The sequence below is a fragment of the Numida meleagris genome, chromosome 5, assembly GCF_002078875.1.
Source record: "Numida meleagris isolate 19003 breed g44 Domestic line chromosome 5, NumMel1.0, whole genome shotgun sequence".
Lineage (NCBI taxonomy): Eukaryota > Metazoa > Chordata > Aves > Galliformes > Numididae > Numida > Numida meleagris.
In genome coordinates this window covers 31,340,254-31,350,134 of record NC_034413.1, presented here as the reverse complement: position 1 = coordinate 31,350,134, position 9,881 = coordinate 31,340,254, and the positions used below count along the sequence as shown (strand labels likewise).

The 9,881-nt window shown below is 39.2% G+C and overlaps 1 non-coding gene across 1 annotated transcript; it reads right to left on the bottom strand.

Annotated features, from left to right (window-relative positions):
- On the bottom strand, positions 4,958 to 5,039 carry TRNAS-UGA. Its single transcript has one exon. It is a non-coding gene; the product is annotated as a tRNA-Ser (tRNA).

Sequence of the window (9,881 nt, the reverse complement as noted above, 5' to 3'; positions counted from 1 at the left end):
TTGTTTTTTTTTTTTCTGTTAAGTGGAATGCTCTACTCCCCACAGAGATCCCTCTTGAATTTCTTGTTACTTGTCCCACCAGCAGCGAAATGCTTAAGGGAGTCCAGTTACAAATCCTGGGAATCTCTGTGGAAAGTCTAATCTAAGAACTGTGGTATTCTCTCAACATGGAGACAATTGTATGACATCTGTTCTTCCTGAAGCAACACGTTTGGTCTTATTGTGCCAGTGGTGTAATGTGCTGACTGTCCTACTGTGTTTCTCTTTGGTGCTTATTTGCTACAAGCTGTAACCTAAATACCTGCCACTGCAATAGAGATAATGTGTACATCTGATTAGCTTCATTTGTATTGTTATTCTGATGTCAGTTTTCTTTACAAGAGCTGATACTAGTGATAACTCCAGTTGTGTTTGCACCAATCTATTTATAAAAGCTCAAAGTAATGCTGTTCTATTGTTACAGCTGCGTTGATCCTAGTTTGACATCAGTAGTGACAGCTATTTTTATAATGCATCATCCTGCTTATACAAAATGTATTCTTTATTCTGTGTTCTTTTCCCTTGTGCATTTTGCAGCTGATACGGATTGTAGTAATAATTCTCTGTAATATCTGCTAGATGTTATTACATATTTACTTTTTATAGAAAGGTATGTTTCTTGTTCAAGAAAGAGCCCATTTTATCATGGAAGGATAGTAAATAATGTGAAACAAGAGGAGCAGAAGAACCTCTAGTCCATGTGAAGGACATAAAGTAATTCTTTTTTCCTCTCCTTTCTGAAAAGATGGAAATGCAACTAGCTGGCCTACTTAGGATCAGTCTTCCCTCCCTGTTTCACTTGTTCTTACAAGAGGGTGCTTTAGTAGATGATTTAGGACCTAACCAGGTGGTTTCCCTTGACAACTGAGCATATAGGAGGCCTTTGAACAATGAAACTGTTTCTTATGTCATTCAAACTGGTCTGTTTGGCCAAAACACCTGTTGATATTTGTTATAGATGAATAGTTGCAATATTGGGAAGACTCTGAGCCCCACATTTTGCAATGTACTTGCTAGAGATCAATAATCTTATTCAGGTGCAAGCAATGCAGCTGAGTGACTGAGAGGAGTGGAGCCAGGATCCACCCCTTCTGAGATGTTATTTAAGGGTTGGCAGTGGAGGCAAGGGTATCTTGCTGGAGATCCATGTGTACCTGAGGTCTTCTAAGGGTAAGCAGATTCTTTTATTTGTTTCTGCATCCATGGCTGTTGTATTTGAGCAAGTCCTTGCTTGCTGCACCCTAGGACCTTGCTACTCTGCTGTCATTGCTGCACTTTCCATCATATTACACCATTACACCTAGTGAGCCCAGCAGTAGTGGAAAACAGGAGGAATCTGTGCAGCTTGTTTTGACTCTGGAGTAGTAGTGGTGGTACCTGACCTGCTGGCCAGCAAGAACAGTTAATTGGAATAAGTGGGTATCTTTGTTCTCCCTCATTATAAAAAGGAAAACAATGAGCACCTGACAAATTATTCAGTATTTAATGAGTTGGGACCCTACCCACCCCTTCTCAAGCAGAAGCTGTTTATTTTTTTTCCAAATAGATACAATTGGGTTTTGAAGCCTGGTTGCTAGTAGCATGAAAAGATCCAGGGGCCTAATGTTACTAGTGATAATGTAGTGCCTTGGCCTCTGCGCTGGTAAGCACACAGCATACTTGACTAAGACTCACGCTTAGACATAAATTGGTGGAGGGGATGTATGCTGTGTCACTTGAGCTTTGAAAAGATGCAATTATAACAGCCAGGTGTATGTGGCATTTTAGTAGCCAAAGGAAAAATTTAACTTCCTTTGCCCAATAGTGACAGCTGCAAAAGACCAGCAACAGCCACAGGTGGTGCATGATGATTAGGAGAGCTGTAAGCCACAAGCTAGGGAGAGGGCAGCCACCTGCAAGGGCTGGGGGATAAGGTCCCATTTTCCTGTTTAGCTCTTCTTATGAGTTGTTTACGTAGATAACAAAGAACCCTCAACCTGCTGGGTATCTGGGGAATCTGACTTGCTGTGTCTTGTATTATAAAAATTAATATATTTCAAATTCCTGCTGTAATTCCTGTTTTTTTGCAAATTCTGTCTATGTAAGACTGAGAATATTCTAGTCCTTCACAAACTTCTTGTTTTGCTAAGTTTCCCACGTGTCAATGTTAAGAATTAAAATGTTGTTGATGAATACAAATAGTATAGGACTTAAAAACCTCAGGCTGAGTAAAGCTGAATGATAGGTAAGGTCATTTCCTGAATACTCATTTTATTCTTCAGGTAAGACAGAAAAAAAGATAGTTTATACGCTATATAATAGAAGTATCCTGATGATTAAAAGAGATACTGGCTACGTTTAATTTCCTGAGCATGAGCATTGCTGTCATATGCTTTAATATCCTGAAATAAGAAACAAGCCTTCCAGGAAGGTAAGCAGCAAAGCTGTTATAAAGCTGGTGAAATTACACAGCAAAAGATAAAGCAACTCAGTAAGCATCGGCTTCTGTCGCTGTCAGATGAGGTGATACTTATCAGTTTATGCTGGGTATTTTATTGCAGCTCAGTGTATGTGATTTTCCTGCAGCTGTGAGTCACCAAGCCTCCACTTTGACATGTACACTGTGTATGTTTGCTCTTTCACCTTTGCTATGCTCATTTCTTCCTTCCATGTTAATGAAAATAAGACTCATGGTTTTCTCTGCAACGTTGAAGCTGAGAAGCTTCATGAGTCTTAGGTCTCTGGCGTATATCACAAGCTGTCATAGGCAGTAGAAGTTGCAGAAAGCTATTTTTTTCCTCTCTATAGCATCTTCTCAAGGGTTTGCTCTTGCTCCCTTCTTTTGGTGAGGCAGCGAATGAGAGGGATTACTTCTAAAATACGAGATCTGCTGACAACGTTCAGATTTCCATTCTTGATGTGCAGTGTAGTTTTCAGCATTTTGGATAAAAAGATTTGCATGCTTCTCTGTCAAAACTGCTTCTCTGAAGACATCAAATGACTCGGCACCAAAAGCCAGCAGTACTTCTAAGGAGATGTAGTTTGACTCAGGCTTCACCCCCTACAAAAACTAGACTTATCTCATCAGGACTGTCAGAGCTGGTCCTTTTCTAGCTGTTGATTTCCATGCTGCCTCCAGATTTCTGCTGGGTATCTGAATGCCAGCTCCTCTCCTTTCTGATGTAACAACAACGTGCAAATGATACCTAGGGGAAGGGGAGCGGGAGCATGTGCAGTAAAGTGCAGAGGACTGATAAGACTGTTCCAGCTGCTTGTACCTTGGTGACTTTGGTACTTTCTGCTACCTGTACTCCTCACTTCCAAAGTATCTGAGTACTTCCCAGGACTCCCATATCTATGCTTGACCTGTCGCTGCCAAAGGACAAAGCTCCTTGCTTCAGGATGGATAGCTCATGACAAAAAGGAGCTTGGATATCTTAAGGGTGCCCTGAGCCAGGTTTGGGGCAGATAATTGTGTAGAGTTGTAGACACATGGAGCAGTATCTTGTTACTCCCATGTGTAGCTTTCGGGGCCTGGACTCTAACACTGGATTCCTTACCACTTTTTCTCATTCTTATAGTTGAGTTTTTAAAAAGAGAAACAAAGGAGAGACCTGAACCCAGGACTCTAGTGCTGCTGATGTGCATATAGCCTTAGTAGTCCGTTTGACAGTCCTTACTTTCTTCTGTAATTACTAAAAACAACAACCACACCCTTACAAAAAGTAACTGCAGTTAAAACAATATGGCTTTCCCCCTGCAGGGTCTTGATGGGTACATTTTCATAAATCGTGGTGAAGAGCGAGGCTGGGAAAAAGCTTGGGTGTTTGCTCCTGCTTGTTAATTTTTCAACTGCAAAATTTAGGTAAAATCACTTTCAAGGAGATCTGCACTGCTTTGCTGATACACTGACTTCTTATTTTGCAGTTCAGAATTTAAGATAACCCTACGTTTTGCCATTTGACATTTCCATCACTAGCGAGGTTCCAGTGGAATGACATATTGAAGATGAGATCTTTCTGATAACTAATTATTGGGTTGGTGCTTTGTCTTTAGATTTATAAAACAATAAAATATGTATTTTGGAAATAAGATGTGTAAAGTAGTCAGTAAAAAAAAAACTGGGAAAAACTTCAGTGTGGTAGTGGAGAAGAAAAAAGCCCACCCACTGTGTTTTACATTTTGACTCTTCTAAAGCTTTTTATGAATTTGGAATGCTACACAAAACATCATTACACAAAATAGAGCTCCTCACATCTGTTCCAGATTAGCAAGATGTGTGGGATCTTAAAGTTAAACAACAACAACAAAAGAGAGTTTACATTCTTGAAGGATTAAACAAAAGCAGCTCTTCTAAATGGAAAAGAAGTTGTTTGTTTTCTTCCTTAATTGTTATTTGAAACCCATACATTCTTTTAAAATTGTATGTGCATATGAGCAGAAAGCTATAAATGATAAGAAGAGATGATGTAGTATCCCCTTACTGGAGATACGGGAGCAATCAGCCCAGCTTCCTTCATGAAAAAGAAAGTGTAATGAAGGAAATGCAGTCAGTATGGAGCAGTTTGCTGCTGGCAAGAGCTTATTTTTATCGTCTGTAGGACATAGTGGAGGAGAAGTCTGGGAAGGAGTCTCTTCTGGCCACGGAGGACCAAGATGGTGAGCTGTGGGGAGCTCAGCACCAGAGCTCAGTATCCCATCCCCCTACCTCCACTAGCTGATGCTTTTCACAGATGTTTTAGCTTTCATGTCAGAAATTTGCCTTGCAACATACTGCTCTTTTCTTTTCTCAAAAAAAAAAAAAAAAAAAAAAAAAGAGTGATCTGAAAGCACTACCTACCGAGTTACAGTAGAATAAACGAATAAACTCACGTTCAGCACAGAAGGCATGAGAAACAAAAATAGCGGACATTTAAAGAAAAAAGCATCCCCTACGGACCGCAGCGAGCAGGGTTCGAACCTGCGCGGGGAGACCCCATTGGATTTCAAGTCCAACGCCTTAACCACTCGGCCATCGCTGCTTCTCGTAATACACCACCAGGGCATAAATCCTTATTGAGTCTTCCTGCTCCTGCTCTCCCCGCCCCAAGCACCGCGGCCTGCCAATGGGAGCTGCCGCGTCCCGGCGCCCCGCCCGAAACGGAGCGGCCGAGCTCTGCTGCCGGCAGCGGGCGTCTTGCTGCGGCGCTCGGCAGCGCCCTGCCTGCGCTCCATTGGGCGGCGGATTCGGTTCTTTTAAAGAAATCTCGGGAAAATAAGCATCGATTTCTGTGCCGCTGGGTTATTCAACCTGCGACAAGAGGCTCTGTTTGCTCCTGAAAATCAGGCGTGCTTGGGAGCCTTTGCAGCACTGTGAATTCAGCAGTGAGCCTATGAACTACATATAAGTCAGGATATACATTTTTACCGTGGTGTTATTTTAAATCTTATTCTGGTTTTGCTAATTCTGTTATTTGAGGTATTAAAAAAAAAGGTCTATCATACGACTTTTTTTAAAGACACTTTTTTTAAACAACAGCGGTACTGGGTGAGCATAATTCCACCACAGCCCATTTCATTTTGTATGAGTTACCGATCTGAATAATTTGCTAATTCACCAATATTTTTGGTACCAGGGAAAGTTCATACCGATCTTAAAACAGGCTCATCCCATTAGCTTTTAGGGCCTTTCTCTGGAACCTGAGCTGGAGGATAGAGAGGAGAGATGAACATGAGAAAGCACAGCTGTTTCCATAGCACTGAAGAACTCAGTGATTTTGTTTTACTTCAGCAGTACATAGTAAATACTCTTTATCATTTGAATTTAAGTTAATACAGCTAGAAAACTGCAGTTCTCGAATTCCTATCTTCATATGCTTGACAGTAGCTATTCGGAGTTTTATTTTGTACTGTTGTCAGCTATCTGTGACTCTGCTCTCCTGTACGCCTTTTTGTGTTACTGTGGATATGTTAAAAAAAATAAAAAAATCCCAAACTTCTTTTCAATATTGAGTTTGTGATCTTGATGTTTAATGTGTTTTAGATAATGAGGAATATTTTATAAGCATGAACATATAGAATGGTTCTGTTATCATACTTTGTATTCCCCACCCAGCTCATTAGTTCAGTATTATAATAACCTTTGTTTCAATTGCTGGTTGCTTAACATGATGTTTTGCTGATGTTCATGTAGTTTCGTATGTTTGGGTAAGGCTCACACAAGCTGTGTGATGCCTGATAAGATACTGTCTTTAGAAGCCCATAGTATACCTAGTTGCAAATACATGAAGGTGAAAAACATGACTATATCACATTCTCATTATTATGTAAATAACAACTGCTCAGTAAATAGCAAATGCATGAAGAGCAGGAGGATAAGAAACAGGGCTTTCAGTATGACCTAGTATAGCCATATACACTAAAGAAAATAAATAGAAGTGGACTGTCAGAGATCGTGTTGATGGAGAAGCAAGTATTTTTCAGGTGTAAATGCCCGGAAAGACTTGCTGGGGCTTGTAGTACAAATTTTATTTCAATGTTTTTAAGGATTTGAGGACAAGGAGCAAAGCTGTTTACTTTTGTACTAATGGATACGCTGAAGATTCATTTCTGTTACAGAAAATAGACTACTTGAAATCCACACAAGTAGTAACTTGTTTTAAGAAGATACTGTGAATATTATTCAAAGGAAACTGAATTATAATACATCAAAGTTGAGATTTGGTAATAGTTCTAGCAGTTTCTGAGGAAACTGAAACACAGCTGTTTGGTTTTTTTGGGCTGTGTTTTGCGTGTATATATTTATTATTATTATTATATGTTGTTGTTGAGGTTGTTTGCTTCTCCCTGGGCAGAAGTTCATGTGTATGTGCTATAGTGGCCATTATATTCTTCATGTAGGTATTTCATAGGATCACAGAATGGCTGGCTTTGCAAGGAACTTTAAATACCATCTGGTTTCAACCTCCTTCTGCAGGCAGGGACACCTCTTACTAGATCAGCTCGCTCAAAGCCCCACCCAGCCTGCCCTTGAACACATTCACAGCTTCTCTGGACACTCTTTTAGTTTAAAACTGCTAAGCCTTGAACTGTCACAGCGCTGCCTAACAAAGAGTCCCTCCCCAGCTTTCCTATAGGCCCTTTCTAAGTACTGGAACTGAGGTACTAGATTTGACTTAGCACATGCATGATGTCCAGCAGCAGTACTTGCAGTCATGCAGCAGGCCGTTTGAAACTTTGACCGAAATGCTGGATATTTACAAAATCTTGATTTATTCTTTTTCTTTCTGAACAACGTATTTCCAGGATGAACAAAGAGTAACAACTGGGACATACATTGGTTTGTTGTACTCTACTCATGAATGAAAGCCACTTAAGATTGTTTAATTACATTGAAATCTTCGCAATAGATAGCTGATCAGAGAAGATGGCCACTTGAATCTCGTATGTTATTCCTTCAGGGTTATTTTACCCAGAAAACGTAACAGGAAACTAAAATGCTTTGAATTTTGACCAGCTATTAAGGGCTGTAAGAAGAAAAATGATCTCTCATCTAAATGAAATCATACCCTGCTAGATGTCACGTTTTTGTTATTCTAATTGAAGAAAAATGCAAAAAATATATTAAATTGATGGAAGTCATATGTAAAATCATTCTTAAATTCTAAGTCAAAATGCCTTTGTTTTTAGAATGCACAAACAATTATTGCATTTAATTCTATTGAAGTGTTTAGTACTAAGTAATACTTAGGACAGCTGTTTTGGAGAATTCTGTACACTTTTTTTACTGTATTATATTGAAGAAGCATTTTTCTTTAATCCTTTTTCTTAACTGAGGTGTTAGAACATGCTTCTTCAGATAAGAATTCTTGATAGCTAATACATTTTACAATGACTGCAAGCTGAAAAAAAGGGAAATTATGTATAACTTATCATGAGAGATTTTTGACTTGCATAAAAATGTTAAAGAGAAAGTCAGAAATATTATTTTGATTACTATTTTATGTGGGTTTGATAGCAAGCAAAATCCACGTGAATGGTATAATTAATGTAATATGCAAATATTCAGGTCACCAGAACTCTCTTATTATTTGATCTGTCCTAATAACTGTCCCAAACATTAATAGAACAATTATTGTCTCATCAATTAGGCTAACTAGCATCAATATTAAATAATGGAACCATATTTTGAACTTTCTATCTGATCTCCTTTAAAAGATATTTGTTTTAAATTTACTAAAAATTTTGCTGGAAAGACAATTATGTGCCTTATATGAGAAAGTGAGCACGTTATAGACATCAACATGGTATGTTTACAGAGTTCAGACTGTACTCAGCCTTAGGATTTGATGGAAATGCTCCCACCGCCTATTAGCAGCAAACCAAACTGCTTCTTTAAACCAAATACATCTGATGCAAAAAAAACCAGCATACCAGTTTGAGCTCACAAATGGTAAGACCGTATCCTTGGGAGGACTGTATACCTGAACACAGCTTTCTGCAGTGACTTAAAGAGGGCTTACAAGTTGTTCACCTAGAAACCTCTTGTCTGGATGATGGTTATAAAGGAATAAGCTAATGTATTTCCAAGACAACTGAGATTTGAGGGCTTGGATCTGGAGTATGAGGAACATTTGGAAGCGCTTACTCTGCAGTAAACCTTCCCTGACAGATGAAACACCATAGTCTACATAGTCTGACCATTCCAGTCCCATAGGCTTTTCCTGGTTGTAAGAAATGAAGACTCAGAGACATCTGAAGTATAAATGTGGTATCTTAAGACAAGAAAGCCTGGAAATATACTCAGTGTCCCTTGTGTTTGACAATTCAGAATGTCTAATTTTTATATTTTGAATTAAGGAACCTTTACTTCTAGCAAAACCATATAAGAAACACAATTTTTCTTTAAATGTCTGCTGCAGGTATTCTGTATTCACGTACATCCAAGACTTGAGTTAAACATGCAGTTTCAGTAGAACATAATTACAAGAGCTGGCAGACTGATGCAAACGACATGCGCAGTACTTGTATTAAACCAGCTACGTGAAATTTAATCTTGAAAAACACTCGCTCCAATTGATACTTGAGTTAGAGTGACCTCCTGTGTTCTTTGCCCAAGCTGCAAGTAAAGCAGCAGATGTGTTGCAGATGCTACATATAAGGAGCAATCTTCAGTACTTCCACACAATCTTTGCAGATAAACAATGGTCAAGCAGGAGGAAGAATGGTATTCAAATGGCATTCACATGCTATTTGAATTCTAGCACTCTGCTACAAAACTATTATTGCCAAAAGAGAAAGAGATCTCAGTACAAAACAAACAACTAAAAGTATTTCAAAGAATGCCTCCGTTAACGATATCTAAAAAAAATAAATCGAAACCTTGAGGCACAAGCCTGAAGTAAAACCCTAAAATTAATTCTTAAATTGTTAGAAACAGGCAGCTTGCCAAGCACTGCAGTGTTTCGCCAGGGGTGGGTGCTTAATTAATCAAGAATGCTATCTATTGTACATGATCTTATTTGAAAGACCTTAAAGTCCAAGATACTTGGCTAACCTGGTAATGGCAGAGGAGAGAGGTGAAAAGAAAACTGGTCTCAGGCAGTTTGAGTTGGATTGAGCTTCCCCAGCTTTCAGGTAGGCACTCGACTTCCAGATGCCTCAGCTGGCTCCTCAGGTCACCTTCTACAGATGTTAGAAGGAGAGAGATCCTTGCCCTTAGCGGGCCGTTAAGTTCACCAATTTTAGAATGGTGTGAGCAATTCCTGAGAAATACTTTTTCAGTATCTACTGGGGGACCCTGAAATCAGCTAGGCATGAGACTAAAGGCTTAAAGCATTTGGTATGTCATTGACTAAAAGTGGCAATAATTTTTACGCACACAA